This window comes from Oryctolagus cuniculus, chromosome 1 (genome assembly GCF_051225735.1).
Source record: "Oryctolagus cuniculus isolate XC-2025 breed Fujian yellow rabbit chromosome 1, ASM5122573v1, whole genome shotgun sequence".
In the NCBI taxonomy this organism is placed as follows: domain Eukaryota; kingdom Metazoa; phylum Chordata; class Mammalia; order Lagomorpha; family Leporidae; genus Oryctolagus; species Oryctolagus cuniculus.
Window position 1 is genome coordinate 133,127,249 of NC_142867.1, and position 21,643 is coordinate 133,148,891.

The 21,643-nt window shown below is 42.5% G+C and overlaps 1 long non-coding RNA gene and 2 other non-coding genes across 4 annotated transcripts in view; 1 reads left to right on the top strand and 2 right to left on the bottom strand.

The window, feature by feature from the left end:
- Window positions 1-21,643, bottom strand: part of LOC149128640 (uncharacterized) — a 120,429-nt gene that overhangs the window by 14,185 nt on the left and 84,601 nt on the right. Inside the window, exon 5 of one of the 2 annotated variants that reach the window (XR_016222438.1) lies at window positions 6,791-8,334. The exons of the other annotated variant lie outside the window; for it this stretch is intronic. This is a non-coding gene — a long non-coding RNA (uncharacterized LOC149128640). Of the gene's footprint in view, window positions 1-6,790; window positions 8,335-21,643 lie in introns of those variants that run through there. 2 annotated transcript variants of the gene reach the window in all.
- On the bottom strand, window positions 1,487-1,593 carry LOC127486588 (U6 spliceosomal RNA). Its single transcript, XR_007913240.2, has one exon. It is a non-coding gene; the product is annotated as a U6 spliceosomal RNA (small nuclear RNA).
- On the top strand, window positions 8,431-8,502 carry TRNAW-CCA (transfer RNA tryptophan (anticodon CCA)). Its single transcript has one exon. It is a non-coding gene; the product is annotated as a tRNA-Trp (tRNA).

Consider the following 21,643-nt stretch of genomic DNA (forward strand, 5'->3'; position numbering starts at 1 on the left):
GTTGGGTAGACTCCCAAAAACTTACCCAGTACTTCATTCCTTCCACTCCCTGAATTTCATCTGGAGGAAGTAGTGAAAAGTTCAAATGAAAGACATGCCCCAAAATATCTGGAACTTTGTACAGGCTGTAGACCAGAAGACTACAGTCTCAAAAAATAGTTCCAGGGGCTGGCACTGTGGTGCAGTGGGTTAACACCCTGGCCTGAAGGGCTGGCATCCCATATGGGCACTGGTTCTAGTCCCAGCTGCTCTTCTTCAGATCCAGCTCTCTGCTTTGGCCTGGGAAAACAGTAGAAGATGGCCCAAGTCTTTAGGCCCCTGCATCCCATGGGAGACCCAGAAGAAGCTCCTGGCTCCTGGCTTTGAATGGGCATGGCTCTGGCCATTGTGGCCAATTGGGGAGTGAACCAGTGGATAGAAGTCCTCTCTCTCTCTGTGCCTTTCCTCTCTCTGTGTAACTCTGAATTTCAAATAAATAAATAAATCTTTTTTTTAAAGTAGTTCCAGGGGCCAGCACTGTGGCATGGCAGATGAAGCTGCCTCCTGCAGTGCTGACATCCCATATGGGCTCCAGTTTGAGACTTGGCTGCTCCACTTCCAATCCAGCTCTCTGCTGTGGCCGAGGAAAGTAGTAGAAGATGGCCCAAGTCCTTGGGCCCCGGTATCTGCTTGGGAGACCCAGATGCTCCTGGGCTCCTGGCTGTAACCTGATCCAGCCCCAGTCACTGTGGTCATTTGGGGAGTGAACCAGCAGATAGAAGATACTTCCTTTTCATTTTTTTTCCAGGGTGGGGTGTGTGTGTGTGTGTGACTTGTTTTTAGTCCTCTGGAAGAGTGTAAAAGAGTGGCATCACTGGTATAGCTGTTACTTTTGCCATACGTGTTTTCCATAAAAATGACCAATGAAGCTTTCTTGGGCTAGTTTTCTTTGAAGAAATTTTTCAATTATGGATTCTATTAACTTGATATTAATTATTAATTTGACATAGGATGATTCAAATTTTCTATCATGTAAGTTTTAGAAATGAATTTTTTGATAATTTGTCCATATCATTTCACCAAAATAACTTAATTTTTGACTTTCAATAATTCATAATATCTTCTTATCACATATCTGTATGATTTAAAGTGAAGACCCCCTTTTCAGTCCCCATATTGGTATCTGTTTGCTCTCTTTTTAAAGTTTTCTTATTGAGGCTCTCTAAGGATTTTAATGTTTAAAAAAAGTCTCAACTATTAGCTAGTTTTCATATTATTACCTCCTATGTATTCTATTTAGATATGACTCACTTCCTTTTGTAGATTCTTGGAATGAGATCTTAGTTGATTTTCATCATTTCTTTTTTGCTAATATTTGTATTTATGCATTTCTTCATGAGTACTTATCTGCATCCAATAGGTTTTTATTTTATTTTTATCATTTTTTATTGATAAAAATAGATGGAACAAGTTGAATCTAATTTAACCTTATGTTTTGATGAGGTTTTTTTTAATGGAACAATTCATGAATTTGCATGTCATCCTTGTGCAGCAGCCATGTTAATCTTCTGTGTCTCGTTCCAATTTTAGTCTATGTGCTGTTGAAGTGAGCACCTAATGGGCTTTCACAAACTTAGAGCCACCACCACTATCAAGCTATATTCAGTTCATACAAATTTAGGATTCTTACATCCTCCAGTTGAGCTGATACTTTTGTCAATATTAAATAGCCTCCTCTGGCTGTCTAATTTCTTTTTTTACAATCAGTTTTTTTTCCAGTCCTAATATAATCGAGGCAATTTTCCTTCGGTTAGTATTTGTATGGTATGGTAGGCAGAATTCTACAATGGTCTCCAAATTCCCAGCTCCTGGTGTGCATGCAGTTCCCAGCTATTCAAACTCTAAAAACTAGGTGCTTTTGTGAAGGGATGTTACAATTTTAATTCATTTAAAATTAATTTTAATTAAGGCTCTAGGTCAACTAACCCCAAGGGAAATGGCCCTCAGAGGGTGTGACATAACCAGGTGTTCTGCTGGTGAGAAAGGTTTCATACCCTGTGGAGTCAGGGTGAGACATCAGCTTTGTGGCTGACTTTGAAGGTGGTGGGGCTATGTCTCAAGGATTGTAGGCAAACTGATGACAGAGCAGTGTGTGGACAACAGCCAGCAAAGAAATGGGGACCTCAGCTCTGCTCACTGGTTGAAGAGTTTGCACGTGGGTTCTTCCCAAGTCCCCAGGCGAAATGCAATCCAGTTGACCCCTTGATTTCAGACTTGAGACCCAGACAGTGCATTCTTGGATTTCTGACCTACACAGCTGTGAGCTAATCCACAGTTAATGTTACACAGCAATAGAAAACATTACACATGGTGTGTCATTTTGGATTCTTCTACTTTCAGCTAATCTCTGTCCTTAAAGCAGATCTCTTGTAAGCAGTATATATGTAGGCATCATTTTTATCTTGTCTAATGATCTTTGTTAATTGGAGTGTTTAATCCATTTACATTTAATGTCATTGCTAGTGCAGTTAGATTTAAATTTCTCATCTTGTTATTTGTTTAATCTGTTTCTTCCTTTATTTCCCCTTTCTTGCTTTTCTGTACATTAACCAGAAGTTTTTCATTATCTCATTTTTTACTCTAGTCAATGTAATATATACTCACTAATTATTTAGAGCAGTGGTTCTAAAAACTAACCTCATAATAACTCTGAGACATTATTTGCCTTTTTCACTCTTGTTCTCTTGAATGAACAATGAGGTTTTCCAGAAACTACATGACATGTGATACTGCAAATTTAGTGCAGAAGGAAATATGCTAATTCACTTATCTTAAGCCCTTGTTACAAACTTGATAGTACCCAGCCCTTCCACCCACCACCCATGCCAAAACTCCTGTATAGAAGCCCTAACACCCAGCATCTCAGAATGTGACTGTATCTGGAAATAGAATCCTGAAAGATGTGATTCATTAAAGAAGAGAGCCTGAGGATCAGCCCTACTCCAATCCAACCGCTTTCCTAATAAGAAGGGACTTAGAACACAGCAAGACAAGAGAGAAGCTATTAGCAACCCAAGGAGCGGAACCTCAGGAGAAGCCAACCCTTCAGGCATTTTGATGTTGGACCTCCATCCAACATCCAGAATTGTGAGAAAACCGGTTTCTATCCTATAAGCCATCCATTCTGTGGTATTTTCTTACCACAGTCCTGCAAATGAAGATGTTAAAGAGGTGTGCCAAAATGGAAAACAATGCCACTCTTTGCATCTAATTTTTTGTCTTAAAAATATTTGTATTAAAATAACATTTTCCAATACCATGTTGTGGGTTATTTTTTCAATAAATATTGTTAACTTTTATCATTTTAATTTCAAATACCAAGGCCAGCTCTGTGGCATAGCAGATGAAGCTGCAGCCTGCAGTGCCAGCATCCCATATGGGTGCCGGTTTGAGTCCCGGCTGCTCCACTTCTGATCCAGCTCTCTGCTATGGCCTGGGAAAGCAGTAGGGGATGGCCCAAGTCCTTGAGCCCCTGCACCTGCATGGGAGACCCAGAAGAAGCTCCTGGCTCCTGGCTTCGATTCAGTGCAGCTCTGGCTGTTGTGGCCAGTTTGGGAGTGTACCAGCAGATGGAAGACCTCTCTCTCTCTCTCTGCCTCTCCTTCTATCTCTCTGTAACTCTGACTTGGGTACTTGGGTCTCTGCCACCCACATGGGCAACCCAGATGAAGCTCCAGGGTCCTGGCTTTGGTCTGGTCCAGCCCAGCTGTTGCAGGCATTTGAGGGGAGTAGAAGATCATCAAAGATTGTTTGTGTGAGCATGTCTACATCACCGTGCCTTTCAACAATCTCTCTCTCTCTCTCTGCCTTTCAAATAAATAAAAAATTGTACATGGGGGAAGATACCATTTTAAATAGTTATGTGTTTCTTGTTTTCATTTTTCTCTAGCTACTTACTAGTTTCCTTTTGTCCTTGGATTTTTTATGTTTCACTGCAATGTCCCAGGGTGTAGACTTTGTTCTTAAATCATAGTTGAAATTTGTAGAGCTTGAGACAGTCCTGTGATGTCTTATTTTATGATAAGAATTTTTTTTAACTTTTATTTAGTAAATATAAATTTCCAAAGTACAGTTTATGGATTACATTGACTTTCACCCCCATAATTTCCCTCCCACTCACACCCCTCCCATCTCCCGCTCTACCATTCCGTTCACATCAAGATTCATTTTCAATTATCTTTATATACAGAAGATCAATTCAGTATATATTAAGTAAAGATTTCATCAGTTTGCACCCACACAGAAACACAAAGTGTAAAAATACTGTTTCAGTACTAGTTATAGCATTACTTCACATTGGACAACACATTAAGGACAGATCCCACATGAGAAGTAAGTACACAGTGACTCCTGTTGTTGACTGAACAATTTGACACTCTTGTTTATGGCATCAGTAATCTCCTTAGGCTCTAGTTATGAGTTGTCAAGGCTATGGAAGCCTTTTGAGTTCACTGACTTCGATCTTATTCCGACAGGGGCATAGTCAAAGTGGAAGTTCTCTCCTCCCTTCAGAGAAAGGTACCTCCTTCTTTTTTTTTTTTTTTTTTTTTTTATTTTTTTTTTTTTTTTTTTTTTTATTTTTTTGACAGGCAGAGTGGACAGTGAGAGAGAGAGACAGAGAGAAAGGTCTTCCTTTTGCCGTTGGTTCACCCTCTAATGGCCGCCGCGGCCGGCGCGCTGCGGCCGGCGCACCGCGCTGATCCGATGGCAGGAGCCAGGAGCCAGGTGCTTTTCCTGGTCTCCCATGGGGTGCAGGGCCCAAGCACCTGGGCCATCCTCCACTGCACTCCCTGGCCACAGCAGAGGGCTGGCCTGGAAGAGGGGCAACCGGGACAGAATCCGGCGCCCCGACCGGGACTAGAACCCGGTGTGCCGGCGCCGCTAGGCGGAGGATTAGCCTAGTGAGCCGCGGCGCCGGCCGAGTACCTCCTTCTTTGATGGCCCATAATTTCCACTGGGATCTCACTCGCAGAGATCTTTCATTTAGGTCTTCTTTTTTTTTTTCCAGAGTGTCTTGGCTTTCCATGCCTAAAATACTCTCATGGGCTCTTCAGCCAGATCTGAATGCCTTAAGGGCTGATTCTGAGGCCAGAGTGCTATTTAGGACATCTGACATTCTATGAATTTCCTGTGTATCTCACTTCCCATGTTGGATTGTTCTCTCCCTTTTTGATTCTATCAGTTAATATTAGCAGACCAGTCTTGTTTGTGTGATCCCTTTGACTCTTAGACCTATCAGTGTGATCAATTGTGAACTGAAGTTGATCACTTGGACCAGTGAGATGGCATTGGTACATGCCACCTTGATGGGATTGAATTGGAATCCCCTGGCACATTTCTAACTCCACCATTTGGGCAAGTCCGATTGAGCATGTCCCAAATTGTACATCTCCTCCCTCTCTTATACCCAGTCTTATATTTAACAGGGATCACTTTTCTGTTAAAATTTAAACACCTAAGACTAATTGTGTGTTAATTACAGAGTTCAACTAATAGTACTAGAACAAAAAAAATACTGAAATGTTTGAAGTATTACATTGTACATCAACAGTCAGGAAAAGAGCTAATCAAGTCACTGTTTCTCATAGTGTCCATTTCACTTCAACAGGTTTCCTCTTTGGTGCTCAGTAGTCGCCGATCAGGGAGAACATATGATATTTGTCCCTTTGGGACTGGCTTAATTCACTCAGCATAATGTTTTCCAGATTCCTCCAATTGTTGCATTGTTTTTGACTGCTGTGTAATATTCTATAGAGTACATTGTCCCATAATTTCTTTATCCAGTCTAGTGTTGATGGGCATTTGGGTTGGTTCCAGGTCTTAGCTATTGTGAATTGAGCTGCAATAAACATTAAGGTGCAGACATCTTTTTTGTTTGCCAATTTAATTTCCTTTGGGTAATTTCCAAGGAGTGGTATGGCTGGGTTTTATGGTAGGGGTTGGTTGTTGTGGTTTTTTTTTCTTTTTTTACAGGCAGAGTGGACAGTGAGAGAGAGAGACAGGGAGAAAAGTCTTCCTTTTGTCATTGGTTCACATTCCAATGGCCGCCACGGCTGGCGCACTGCAGCCAGTGCACTGTGCCAATCTGAAGGCAGGAGCCAGGTGCTTCTCCTGGTCTCCCATGGGGTGCAGGGCCCAAGCACCTGGGTCATCCTCCACTGCACTCCTGGGCCATAGCAGAGAGCTGGCCTGGAAGAGGGGCAACCAAGACAGAATCCAGTGCCCCAACCGGGACTAGATCACCGTGTGCCGGTGCCGCTAGGAGGAGGATTAGCCTATTGAGCTGCAGCACCTGCTTGGTAGGGTTATATTCAGGTTTCTGAGGAATCTCCAAACTGACTTCCATAGTGGCTTAACAAGTTTGCATTCCCACCAACAGTGGGTTAGTGTCCCTGTGATGTCTTTCATCAGTGGGAATATTCTCAGCCAGCTTTCTTCAAATATTGCATCTGTCCCATTCCCTCTCTCCCCCTCATTCCGATTCCAATTACAGATGGGCTAGAACTCTACACTGAGTTCCAAATGTCTCGTTATTTGCAGTATTTTCCATCTTTTTTATCTTTCTGTGCATCAAAGTGGATACCTTTTGCTCACCTGTATTTCTGTCTTCTAACATCTGTTGTACTTGCTTTTAATCTATTAAACCTGTCTTTAATTTTCATCAGTTTATTTCTGAAATTTTCATCTTATTTGGATTCTAATTATCTGCTGACACCCTGCATACCTTGCTCTGGTTTGGTGGTTGTTGTAGTGCTGTTAAGTCCTTGGCTCTTAACTGCAATAGCTTCTTCACTTCTGGGTTTATTCCTATTTCCTGTTGTCTGGTCACATGTACTTTTTTTTGCATCTCCACATACCTTCCACTATTTCATTTGATACCAGAAAGTATAGATGAGAACATTGTAGGGAGCCCTAATTTATTTCAGCAGTATTCTAGTGAGTCACCTCAATCCCATTGATGGTCAGCTTTGGACTTTGCTTCGATTTTGCCTTTGATCCTAACACGTGGTCCTCTTGGGAGCCAATGGAAGCTCCAAGGTGTTTACTAAGCTCCTCTGACTTGGCACAACTCGATCCTGAGTTATAATCTCTGCCTTTGCAACCTTGGGGAGTTTCTAGAATTTATGTTCATCCTTTGTCACCATCACACTGTATAGAGGTCAGCTAAAGATCTGTGGTACATCTGTCAGTCAGCTAATGTGTGGGAATGTTCACGGAACCATTGTGCATAACCAAAACAGGGAACAACCCAAACTGGTGAATGAATAAATGAAATATAGTATTGCCACACAATGAAATTGTATTCCCCAACAAAAGAGAATGGAGTACTGAGAAGTGCAGTAACAGAAATCCTGGAAACATGCAAAAACCAGAGGAAAGTAGTTGAATGAGCTATGTGGCAAAGCATTCTAACCTAGCTGTAAAAAAAAAAAAAATCAAGGAAGAACACCGTGAGCTGCTAGGGATGAATTTTCCAGGATAAAGTGGCCAGAAAGAGTGCAAAACTTAAGTGCAAAAGGGCATTTATGGTCTGCTTTGCTTTGTAATAGTAAGGAGATCACAAAGGCATCTTCTCTGCCCAGGTGTGCAGAAGAATGCAGGAATGATCAGCCAGTGAAGAGATTATTTACAGGGGTGGTTGGCAAATGGGCAGAAGGTAGGGGAAATGATGGGAGAGTGGCAGAGGCTTTAATACAGCCTTTTCTATAATCCAGACATTTGGAATTACGGTTATATTTCACATAAGCAAGAATGCAAGAAAATAAACCCCCATCAGTGTGAATGTGTTAAGGAACAAACCAACTGGATTACCAATGAGTATCAACTGAGAGAGAAGGGCTTGGGAAGGAAAGCACTAACCCAGGGGTGGGCACGGAGGTGAACCCACCCCTTAAGGTGCCAGCGGGGTACGGGATCATTGCTTTGCATTTTTTACAACTTTTCTGTAATGGCCAAATGTTCAAAAACGGGTCTTAGTTTTGCACCTGTGCTTACTGCTGAGTGACAAAGTCACTTCCTGAGTGTGGCCGCGGGGTCTTTCTGGCCACTTCCATCCAGACGCTAGGGACTGGAGCCCTGTGCAGCACACGCAAACCCTGGCCCTCGCTGCTGCGCGCTGACCACATTGCGGATGCTGCAGCCACCACCTGGCCTCACGGGGACTGTGGCTCCCGACCTTGGCGCAGGTTCTGAGCCCTTGGAGCCAGCAGCCTGGCCGACTTGGGGCTGCAGAGACTAAGCTGCCCAGCCCTGCAGCTGCGCAGTGGAGCAGAAGCAAGCTCTTTCCCGTTTGATCTGCAACACATCAAAAAAAAAATCACAGAAGGAAGTGGCCAGGGTGCATAATTAAAAAGTTTTAAAGCATCAAAAGTCAGCATTGTTTGCCTGGGTGACCTTGTGGCGCAATGGTAGCATGTTTGACTCCAAATCAGGAGGTTGTGTGTTCAAGTCACATCAGGGTCATGCCTGATTCCCAAGGTGTCATTTTCTAGGTGACCAGGGTCACAGGCAACAAGGTGGAGCCCTATCTTGCCAAGACTTCCCTGGCCCTAGTGGGCTTACCTGCTCACCTGTGGTGTCCCTCTCCCACCGCAATATTAAAAAGAGTTACTTTTAAATAAATGAAAAGGGACCTCTTTCATACTAAGAGAACCGACAATGAAAATGTAAATTTCAATGGCTTGAATTGCTATCCCAACCTCTGAGATTGGTGGGGTCAAAAAGTGGATGGTGAGTTGCATTACTCCATTCTCAATGCTAATGCTTGGGCTCCTACTACCTACACTGGAGACCAGGATGAAGCTCTTGGCTCCTGACTTCAGCTTGGCCCAGTGCTAGTGGTAGTGACCAAGTAGAGTGAACCAAGGGATGGAAAATCTCCCCCAACTCTGAATTTCAAAAATAAATAAATAAATCTGAAAAAAAACGAAAAAGATACAGGCATTCCAGAGCCAGTGTTACAACACAACAAGTTGGCTTCCACCTGTGATTCCAGCATCCCACGTGAGTGCCAGTTCGAGTCCCAGCTGCTCCACTTGGCAACCCAGCTGCCTGCTAAGGCACCTGGGAAAGCAGCAGGAGATGGCCCAGGTGCTTGGGAGAGAGCCGATGGACTTCAGGTTCCCCACTTCATCCTGACCCATCCCCAGGTGCTGCAGCCATTTGGGGAGTGAACCAGCAGGTGGAAGATCTCTCTCTCTCTCTCTCTCTCTCTCTCTCTCTCTCTCTCTCTCTCCATATTTCTCTGTAACTCTGCCTTTCAAATAAACAAAAATTTTAAAAATAAATAAATAAAAAGATAAGTCATACCATGTAATTACTGTTTGCTAAAGTAAATCCTGTCATTAAGCTTTATTCCCATAGATTCTAACATTTTGAAAGCCCTACCTTCTAACAGTGATGTGAAGATCTACAACATTCTTAAGTCTCATGTTTGGAGCTGACCAATAGGAAAGTGAGCCTCCAAGCCTGGGTGCAGCCCCAGAAGTCTCTCCAAGGGTGGGTTGTGGGCAGAGCTGGTTTCCAGCCTCAGAGAACTGGCAAACAGAGCCAGAGTGTGGTCTCCTCCCAGCTCTGTTTAGAGTCCTGCTCCGCAGTGAGGACTCACAAGGGAAGCAGAACTCTCCCTCTGTGGTCCCAGGCCCACCCTCCCTCTGTTGTCTGCCACAGCCCCAGCCACTCAGGAGACTACCTGGGACATCACAGCTCTTGGGCGCAGTTGCATCCAGTTCCCTTAGCCCCACACCAAAACTTGTGGGATGCAGCAAAAGCAACTCTTGGAGGGAAATTTATGGCAACAAAGGCATACATCAAAAAGGATGGAAGCCAGGCCAGATTTATGGCACATTGGTTAAGCCACCACCTGCAACACCAGCATCCCATATGGGCACATGAATCTTTTTTTTAATATTTATTTATTTGAAAGGCAGAGTTACAGAGAGGCAGAGGCAGAGAGAGAGGGGGAGAGAGAGAGAGAAAGAGAGGTCCTCCATCCACTGGTTCACTCTCCACATTGCCACAACAGCCAGAGCTTCACCGATCTGAAGCCAGGAGACAGGAGCTTCTTCCAGGTCTCCCACACAGGTGCAGGGGCCCAATGGCTCAGGCCATCTTCTACTGCTTTCCCAGGCCATAGCAGAGAGCTGAATTGGAACTAGAGCAGCCAGGACTTGAACTGGCACCCACATGGGATGCCAGCACTTAGGCAGTGGCTTTACCCACTCCACCACAGCACCAGCCCTGAGAGAAATCTTCTATCCTCTGGCTCACTCCCCAATTAGTTGCAACAACCAGGGATAGGCCAGGCCAAAGCCAAGAGCAAGGAGGTTCCTATGGGTCTCCCACATTGGAACAGGGGCCCAAGGACCTGGACCATCTTCTGCTGCTTTCCCAGACCATTAGCAGGGCACTGGAATGGAAGTGAAGCAGCCAGGACTCAAATGGGTGCCCATATGGGATGCCAGCATTGCAGGCAGCGGCTTTACCAACTATGCCACAATGCTGGTCCCAAAAAATCTTCTAAAAAACAAATAAATGAATGAGAAAGATCTCGAGTAACAACCTAACATGACCTCTCAAGGATCTAGAAAAAATAAGAACAAAGCCCAAAGTTAGTCAGGGAGGTAGGAATGATAATAAAAATCAAAGCAGAAATACTCAGAAATGAAATAGACTAGAAAAAACAATAGAAAAGGCCTACAAAACGAAGAGATGGTTTTTCAAAAATATTTATTTATTTGGAAAGCAGAGTTACAGAGAGGCAGAGACAGATAGAGGCAGAAAGACAGAGAGACAGAAAGGTCTTCCACCTGCTGGTTCACTCCCCAAATGGCTGCAACAGCTGGAGCTGAACCAGTCCAAAGCCAGGAGCCAGGATTTTCTTCTGGGTCTCCCACGTGGGTGCAGGGGCCCAAGGACTTGGCCATCTTCCATTACTTCCACACACACATTAGCAGGGAGCTGGATCGAAAGAGGATCAGCTGGGACTCAAACCAGCGCCCATATTGGATGCCAGAACTGAAAGCATTGGCTTTACCTATTATACCACAGTGCTGGCCCCTGAGAGCTGGTTTTTTGAAAAAGTAAACAGAGGGGCCAGTGCTGTGGTGCCACGGGTTAATGCCCTGGCCTGAAATGCCGGCATCCCATATGGCCCCTGTACCCACATGGGAGACCAGGAGGAGGCACCTGGCTCCTGGCTTCAGATTGGCACAGCTGTACCAGCCATCTGCGGGGGGGACCAATGGAAGGAAGACCTCTCTCTCTCTTTCTCTCTCACTGTCTAACTCTGCCTGTCAAAAAAAGTTATTTATTTATTTGAATGGCAGAGTTACAGAGAGGCAGAGGCAGCGGGAGAGGTCTTCCATCTGCTGGTTCCCTCCCCATATGCCACAACAGCTGGATCTGAGTTGATCCGAAGCAAGGAACCAGGAGCTTCTGATTCTCCCAAGTGGGTGCAGGGGCCCAAGGACCTGGGCCATCTTCCACTGCTTTCCCAGGCCACAGCAGAGAGCTGGAGTGGAAGTGGAGCAGCCAGGACTCGAGCTGGCACCCATACAGGATGCTGACACTGCAGGCAGCAGCTTTACCTATTATGCCACAGCGCCAGCCCTGAGACTCTTAAAGTCCCCAGTATTTTCCAAAGAGAAAAAAACCCAGTCCCAAATCTGAAAGTTTTCACTCTCATTTAAAAAAAAAAGTAATTATCAAAATAAAGCCTTGGAGAAACCTGTGAGGTTTAATAGTTTCCTCTCCCGGATTCCCACGGAAAGATCTGGAAAGGTGCAGTTAGGGAAAAGCACTGCCTTTCATCATGATCGTGCTGGAATCCATATGGGGAACTAGGCAGCAAGATTAGGCAAAAACAGGGGAGCTGGAATTTCTGCCAGCCCTGTACTGTAACCCTAATCCCCTCACTTTCCCAGGATGCACCTGTGGCTTGCCCAGGACCAGGAAAGAGGAGACACCATTAGGTCTTTGAGGAAGTTAAAATCCACGTGGAGGTGCCATAAAACCTCCAGAAAGCCTCACACCTACTACACTCTACCCTATTGGTATATTCAATCCAGGCACTGCCCCCTAGCTCCTAACAGTCTGGTCATGTGGGTGGGCCCTCTTTGCTCATGACCATACTCAGGGATCCATCTGGGGCCTCCTCCTCCCCTTCTCTCTCCACACAGGAACTCTGGGGCCCACTCATGACATTCAGATATCTCTCCTTGTGAAGCAGCCCACGCTCACGAGTGAAAGGATGTTCTCTCCATTATTCCAATAAATGCTACCCTACTTGTGCGCTGTATGTGTGCCTCCACTTTCAGTTCTCTCTGTGCAATAAAGGTTAAGATACACAGGCCCATAACAGATCACCCCACCCAGTGATGAATCTATTTTGTTCACAGATAGAGGGCATTTTGGGATCATCTTCATGCAATTGGAACTTTTCTCCCTTTGCCCTGGGCTCTGGCTGCTACTCTAGTTCTGCAGTTGATTTATTTTCTTGGCCTCTCCTCACCAGAAGTGATGCACACAACTCTATGAGAGAAGGGCCTGAGTCATGTCCATGGCCTGCCTTCAAGAGAATTCCCTGTCAGATGAAGGCACGTTCTACACACATCCTGGGAGTCGGTTACACTGAATTGTTCCTCTTGATGCTCTTATTCTACTGGCCTTTTCAAATCAAATGAATAATCCATTTGGTTGGTAGAGGCAACATCCAGATACAAACATCCCAAATGTACACCAGTTTGAGTCTCGACTCCTCCACTTCAGATCCAGCTCCCTGTTAGTGTGCCTGGGAAAACAGCAGAAGATGGCCCATATGGGAGACCTGGAAGAAGCTCCTTGTTTCCAGTGTCAGCTTGGCTAATCCTGGCCATCCCAGCCATTTGGGGAAACTAAGAAGCAACGGCAGGGGCCGGCACAGTGGCATAATGGGTAAAGCTGCCACCTGCAGTGCTGGCATACCATGTGCGTGCTGGATCGAGTGCCAACAGTTCTACTTTTTTTAAAAAGAATAGCACAGCTATCTTTTTTATCTTTTAATTTTTTATTTGACAGGTAGAGTTACAGACAGTGAGAGAGAGACACAGAGAGAAAGGTCTTCCTTCCATTGGTTTACTCCCCAAATGGACACTACAGCCGGTGCTGTGCCAATCTGAAGCCAGGAGCTTCTTCCTGGTCTCCCATGTGGGTGCAGGGGCCCAAGCACCTGGGCCATTCTCCAATGCCCTCCCGGGCCACAGCAGAGAGCTGGACTGGAAGACGAGCAGCCAGGACTAGAACTCAGTGCCCATATGGGATGCCAGCACCACAGGCAGAGGATCAACCAAGTGAGCCATGGCACCAGCCCCTGACTTTCTACTTTCAATCCAGCCCTCTGCTATGGCCTGGGAAAGCAGTGTAAGATGTCCCAAGTCCTTGGGTCCTTGCACCCATGTGGGAGACATGGAAGAAGCTCCTGGCTCCTGGCTTCAGATTGGTGCAGCTCTGGCCATTGCGGCCAATTGCGGAGTGAACCAGTGGATAGGCCTCTCTCTCTCTCTTTCTCTCTCTCTCTCTCTCTGCCTCTGCCTCTCTGTAACTCTGCCTTTCAAATAAATAAATAATTTTTTTAAAGTGTTTTCCTATGTGTGTAAAGTCTAAAATGCACAGTCATCATGGTAACAGGAATATGAACTGATTGTTAAAAACTGGATTTGACTGTGTTTTTTGATACCGACTTAAGATTCTTCAGTCCACTTGCAAATAAGAATGCACAAGAGGCCCAAAGTAGACCCAGACAAAGCTGCTTGGGGGTTTCTGCCCCACCCCAAGGGAGGCAAAAATGATGTGGGCTCCGCAGGCAGCTAGTTTAGGACAGCTAAGCCTGAAGTCACTAACACCCACCCATGTGTAATTCTATCCTTTCACTTGCCAATCAAAAAAGCTCTTTTCCCAGCATGCATCTGCTTCATCCAGGACCTGGGGGAAGATGCCATCAAGGGCCACCACTTTGGCAAAGAAGGTTAAACCTCCTCCTGCAGTGTTGGCATCCCATATGGACCCCGCTTCATGCCCCTGCTGCTCTGCTTCTCATCCAGCTCCCTGCTAATGCACCTGGGAAAAGCAGCACAAGATGACCCAAGTGTTTTGGGCCTCTGCACCCATGTGGGAGACCCAGATGTTGTTCCAAGCTCCTGGCTTCAGCCTGGCCCAGCTCCGGCCATTGCAGCCATCTGGGGAGTGAACCAGTGGATGGAAGATCTCTCTTTGTCTTTGTAACTCTGACTTACAAGTAAGTAAATACATCTTAAAAAAAGAAGAAGAAGAAGGTGGTGGCTCATGATTTGTGGATTAGCACTTTCTTTCCTGTGCACACTGTCCACAGGATAGGTTTTGAACAATTTTATAATGTAACTTTCTGTTTTCTACTGTCAAACACTAGTAGGTTCCACATAGAGTCAATCCTCCACACATTTGGGTTCTCTAGGAAGAAAACTTCAGAAACCCAAGCAAACATTATATTTGTATGTGTAAACATGACATTGCATACACTTGCCGAATAGAAAGAATTTGCTTTTCTCCAAAACCACTTTGAAGGTGATTTTTTGGTTAAATTTCACCCAAATTCCACAACACTTTGTCTAGATATGCCTGGATGAAAGCAGAAATGTCTGGTGTGCTGTGGCTATGTGAATCACAGGTCTTGCTGCAGCCTCTGTGTTTGTTTGTGTTTTCTGGACATCATCTACAGACTTTAAGTTTTTGAGTGAATTTTATAATCTAACTTTTAGTTTTCTGCTGACAAACCCTAACTGGTTCCACATGGAGTCAAATCCTCCACACATTCAAGTTTTCCTAGAAGAAAGCTTCAGAAACCCATGAAAATATGACATTTGTGTTTGTAAACATGACATTGCATCCACTTGCCGAAGAGAAAGATTTTGCTTTTCCCCAAAACCTCTTTGCTGGTGATTTTTTGGTTAAATTTCACCCGAATTCCACCTCCACCTTGTCAGGATATGCCTGGATGAAAGCAGAAACATCTGGTGTGTTGTGGCTATGTCAATCACAGATCTTGCTGCAGCCTCTGTGTTTGTTTGTGTGCTCTGGACATTATCTGCGGACTTTCCAGGTTGGAGATTATTTTACCATGTAACTTTTGTTTTTCTGCTGGCAAGCACTAATTGGTTGCACATGGATTCAAATCATCCACACATTTTCGATTTTTCTAGGCAGAAAGCTTCAGAAACCAGAGCAAACATGATATTTGTGTTTGTAAACATGACATTAGATCCACTTGCTGAAGAGAAAGATTGTGCTTTTCCCAAAACCATTTGATGGTGATTTTTTGGTTAAATTTCACCTGAATTCCACACCACTTTGTCTAGATATGCCTGGATGAAAGCAGAAATATCTGGTGTGTTGTGGCTATGTCAATCCTAGGTCTTGCTACAGCTCTGTGTTTGTTTCTCTTTTCTGGACATTATCTAACAACATGACAGTTTTGAATGCATTTTAGCATGTAACTTTAAGTTTTCTGCTGGCAAACGCTAATTGCTACCACATAGAGCCAAAACCTCCACACATTCGAGTTTTCTAGGCAGAAAGCTTCAGAAACCCGAGCAAACATGATATTTGTGTTTGTAAACATGACGTTAGATTCACTTTATGAAGAGAAAGATTGTGCTTTTCTCCAAAACCATTTTGACGGTGATTTTTTGGTTAAATTTCACCTGAATTCCACACCACACTTTCCAGATATGTCTGATGAAAGCTGAAATATCTGGTGTTTTGTGGCTATCTCAATCCTGATCTTCCTACAGCCTCTGTGTTTTTTTTTTGTTGTTTCTGGACATTAATACGGACTTTACTGTTTTGAATGCATTTTAGCATGTAACTTTTTGTTTTCTGCTGCCAAACGCTAATTGATTGCACATGGAGTCAAATCCTCCAAACATTCGAGTTTTCCTGGCAGAAAGCTTCAGAAACTTGAGAAAACATGGTATTTGTGTGTGTAAACATGACATTAGATCCACTTGCCTAAGAGAAAGATTGTGCTTTTCTCCAAAACCGCTTTCACCTTGATTTTTTGGTTAAATTTCACCCGAATTCCACACTACATTGTCCGGATATGCCTATATGAAAGCAGAAATATCTTCTGTGTTGTGGCTATCTCAATCCTGATCTTGTTACAGCCTCTGTGTTTGTTTGTATTTTCTGGACATTATCTATGAACTTTAGGTTTTGAACGAATTTTATAATGTAACTTTTTGTTTTCTGCTGGCAAACACTAGTAGGTTCCACATAGAGTCAATCCTCCACACATTTGTCATTTCTAGACAGAAAGCTTCAGAAACCCAAGCAAACATTATATTTGTGTGTGTAAACATGACATTGGATCCACTTGCCGAATAGAAAGAATTTGCTTTTCTCCAAAACCACTTTGAAGGTGATTTTTTTTGGTTAAATTTCACCTGAATTCCACCTCCACCTTGTCAGGATATGCCTGGAGGAATGCAGAAATATCTGGTGTGTTGTGGCTATCTAAATCTGAGATCTTGCTACAGCCTCTGTGTTGTTTGTGTGTTCTAGACATTATCTACGGACTTTACGGGTTTGAGATTATTTAAGCATGTAATATTTGTTTTTCTGATGGCAAGCACTAACTGCTTGCATGTGGATTCAAATCGCCCACACATTCAATTTTTCTAGGAAGAAAACTTCAGACACCAAATAAAACATAATATTTTTGTTAGTGCACATGATTTTGGATCCACTTGCCAAAGACAATGATTGTGCTTTTCCTAAAACAAGTTTGATGGTGATTTTTTGGTTAAATTTCACCCGAATTCCACACCACTTTGTCTGGATATGTCTGGAGGAAAGCAGAAATATCTGGTGGGTTGTGACTGTCTCAATCCCAGAACTTCTACAGCCTCTGTGTTTGTTTGTGTGTTCTGGACATTATCTATGGAATTTATGGTTTTGAGTGAATGTTATAATGTTTTAGTTTTGTGCTGGGAAAAGCTAATTGGTTCCACAAGGAGTCAAATACTCCACACATTCAAGTTTTCCTGTCAGAAAGCTCCAGAAACCTGAGCAAACATGCTATTTGTATTTGTAAACATGACCTTGGATCCATTCGCCGAAGAGGAAGAGTGTGCTTTTCTCCAAAACCACTTTGACAGTGATTTTTGGGTTAAATTTCACCCGAATTCCACAACATTTGTTCCGGATATGCCTGGAGGAAAGCAGAAATATCTGGTGGGTTGTGACTGTCTCAATTCCAGATCTTGATACAGCCTCTGTGTTTGTGTTTTCTGGACATTATCTATGGACTTTATGGTTTTGAGTGAATGTTATAATGTTTTAGTTTTGTGCTGGGAAACACTAATTGGTCCCACAAGGAGTCAAATACTCCACACATTCGAGTTTTCCTGTCAGAAAGCTCCAGAAACCTGAGCAAATATGCTATTTGTGTTTGTAAACATGACCTTGGATCCATTCGCCGAAGAGGAAGAGTGTGCTTTTCTCCAAAACCACTTTGACAGTGATTTTTTGGATAAATTTCACCCGAATTCCACAACACTTTGTCCAGATATGCCTGGATGAAAGCAGAAATATCTGGTGAGTTGTGGCTATTTCAATCCTAGATCTTGGTACAGCCTCTGTGTTTGTTTGTGTTTTCTGGACATTATCTATGGTCTTTACGGTTTTGAGTGAATTTTAGCATGTAATTTTTGCTTTTCTGCCGGCAGACCCGAATTGGTTGCACATGGAGTCAAATCCTCCACACATTCGAGTTATCTAGGCAGAAAGCTTCAGAAACCTGTGCAAACATGATATTTGCCTTTGTAAACATGACACTGGATTCACTTGCTGAAAGAAAGATTCCAGTTTCCTCCAAAACAATTTTGATGGTGATTTCTTGGTTAAATTTCACCCGAGTTCTACTCCAGTTTGTCTGGATATGCCTGGATGAAAGCAGAAATATCTGGTGGGTTGTGACTGTCTCAATCCCATATCTTGCTACAGCCTCTGTGTTTGTTTGTGTTTTCTGGACATTATCTATGGACGTTATGGTTTTGAGTGAATTTTATAATCTTTTACTTTTCTGTTGGCAAATGCTAATTGGTTCCACAAGGAGTCAAATACTCCACACATTCAAGTTTTCCTGTCAGAAAGCTCCAGAAACCTGAGCAAATATGCTATTTGGGTTTGTAAACATGACCTTGGATCCATTCGCCGAAGAGGAAGAGTGTGTTTTTCTCCAAAACCACCTTGATGGTGATTTTTTTGGTTAAATTTCACCCGAATTCCACAACAATTTGTCCAGATATGCCTGGATGAAAGCAGACATATCTGATGAGTTGTGGCTATGTCAATCCTAGTTCTTGCTACAGCCTCTGTGTTTGTTTGTGTTTTCTGGACTTTATCTATGGACTTTATGGTTTTGAATGCAGTTTAGCATGTAACCTTTTTGTATTCTGCTGGCAAACGCTGATTGGTTGCACATGGAGTCAAATCCTCCACACATTCGAGTTTTCTAGGCAGAAAGCTTCAGAAACCTGTGCAAACATGATATTTGCTTTTGTAAACATGACACTGGATTCACTTGCCGAAAGAAAGATTCCAGTTTCCTCCAAACAATTTTGATGGTGATTTCTTGGTTAAATTTTACCTGAATTCCACACCACTTTGACCGGATATGCCTGGAAGAATGCAGAAATATCTGGTGTGTTGTGGCTATCTCAATCTGAGATCTTGTTATAGCCTCTGTGTTTGTTTGTGTTTTCTTGACATTATCTACGAAGTTTAGGTTTTAAATGAATTTTATAATCTAACTTTTTGTTTTCTGCTGGCAAACGCTAATTGGTTGCACATGGAGTCAAATCCTCCACACATTCAAGTTTTCTAGGCAGAAAGCTTCAGAAATCAAAGCAAACATGATATTTTGTTTGTAAACGTGACATTGCATCCACAAGGCGAAGAGAAAGTTTGTGCTTTTCCCAAAACAACTTTGATGATGATTTTTGGGTTAAATTTCACCCAAATTCCACATTTTGTGAGGATATGCTGGGAGGAAAGCAGAAATATCTGGTGAGTTGTCGCTATGTCAATCTCAGATCTTGCTACAGCCTCTGCATTTGTTTGTGTATTCTGGGCATTATCTAGTAACATTAGGTTTTGATTGAATTTTACCATGTAACTTTTTGTTTTCTTCCCGCAAAAGCTAACTGTTTCCACATGGAGTCAAATTGTCCACACATTCTGGTTTCCTAGGCAGAAAGCTTCAGGAACACACGAAAACATAATATTTCTTTTTGCAAACATGACATGGGATCTACTTGCTGAAGAGAAAGATTGTGCTTTTCTCCAAAACAATTTTGATGGTGATTTTTTGGTTAAATTTTACCCGAATTCCACAACAATTTGTCCAGATATGCCTGGATGAAAGCAGAAATATCTGGTGAGTTGTGGCTATGTCAATCCTAGTTCTTGCTACAGCCTCTGTGTTTGTGTTTTCTGGACTTTATCTACGGACTTTATGGTTTTGAATGCAGTTTAGCATGTAACCTTTTTGTTTTCTGCTGGCAAACGCTGATTGGTTGCACATGGAGTCAAATCCTCCACACATTCGAGTTTTCTAGGCAGAAAGCTTCAGAAACCTGTGCAAACATGATATTTGCTTTTGTAAACATGACACTGGATTCACTTGCTGAAAGATTCCAATTTCCTCCAAAACAATTGTGATGGTGATTTCTTGGTTAAATTTTACCTGAATTCCACACCACTTTGACCGGATATGCCTGGAAGAAAGCAGAAATATCTGGTGTGTTGTGGCTATCTCAATCTGAGATCTTGTTATAGCCTCTGTGTTTGTTTGTGTTTTCTTGACATTATCTACGAAGTTTAGGTTTTGAACGAATTTTATAATCTAACTTTTTGTTTTCTGCGGGCAAACACTAATTGGTTGCACATGGACTCAAATCCTCCACACATTCAAATTTTCTAGGCAGAAAGCTTCAGAAATCAAAGCAAACATGATATTTTGTTTGTAAACATGACATTGCATCCACAAGCCGAAGAGAAAGTTTGTGCTTTTCCCAAAACAACTTTGATGATGATTTTTGGGTTAAATTTCACCCAAATTCCACATTTTGTGTGGATATGCCTGGAGGAAAGCAGAAATATCTGGTGTGTTGTGGCTATCTCAATCCAAGATCTGGTTACTGGTTACTGACTTAAAACCTATGTGAAACTGGTATCAATTATAAGCTAGTATCAATAACCTAGTATCAGTAAACTAGTATCAATTATAATATTGACAATACGAGTTACAATCTTAACAATTCCAACTATAATCTTGACATTAATCCAGGTATTGATTTTAATCATACGTAGATCATATGTAGAACATAGACAAATTACATTTTTGTCATTAATCTATGTGTACTCTATCTGCTTCCAAGCTTGATCGATCATGCTAGGGGGTTTCTGTGCTCTGCCAAGTGTGATGTAGTGGACTGCTATTATTCAACTGTTTTAGATCATAGTTTCAGAGCAGAATCTCATGGTGTGTGGGGGGGCACCTTTCCAGAATGGAGTCTCAAGTGCTCCAAACTGGAGTCCCTACTGGTAAGGTGTTACTTCAAGATATTAACCCTTTATCAGTTATATAGTTTGCAAATATTTTCTACCACTCTTCACTTTGCTTAGTGTTTCCTTTGCAGCACAAATCTTCTAAGCCTGATGTAATCCCTTTTGTCTCTTTCTGCTTTCATTGCCTGTGCTTCTGGGGTCTTTTCCAAGAAGTCTTTCCTATGCCAATATCTTGCAGAGTTTTCCCAATGTTTTCCTCTAGTAATATGTTGATATCAGGTCATAGATTTAGATTCATGATCAGTTGTGAGTTGATTTTTGTATGGGTGTAAGTACAGGTTTTGTTTCATATGTCTGCATGTTGAGATCCGATTTTCCCAACACTATTTGTTGAAGAGACTGTCCTTTCTCCAGGGATTGATTTTAGCTGGTTTGTCAAAGATTAGTTGGTTGTAGCTGCATGGATTAATTTTTTTGGTTTATATTTTGTTTCATTGGTATACATGTCTTTTTTTCTTCCAGTCCCAGGCTATTTTGTTTGTAACTGCCCTGTAGTATGTCTTGAAATCTGGTCTTCTGATACTTCCAATTTTTTCTTGTTTAATGTTGCTTTAGTTATTTGGGGGTCTCTTGTGTTTCTACACAAATTTTAGCATTCTTTTTTCTAGATCTGAGAAGAATGTTCTTGGAGTTTTGATTGGGATCTCATTGAATCTATAAATCACCTTGGGTAGTATAAACATTTTGATGATATTAATTTTTCCAGTGCACAAACATGAAATATTTTTCCATTTTTTTGTGTGTTCTTCTATTTCTTCCTTTAATGTTTTGTAATTTTCGTTGTTAAAATCTTTCAAATTCTTAGTTACATTTATTCCAAGGTTTTAATTGTTAGTAGGTATTATGGTTGGTATTGTGCTTACAAGTTCTCAGCCTAGACTCATCATATACAAATATATTTAGCTTATCCAATTCCCAAATGATTCAAAGTTCTCTTTTTTGGTACATTATAAAAATTGTA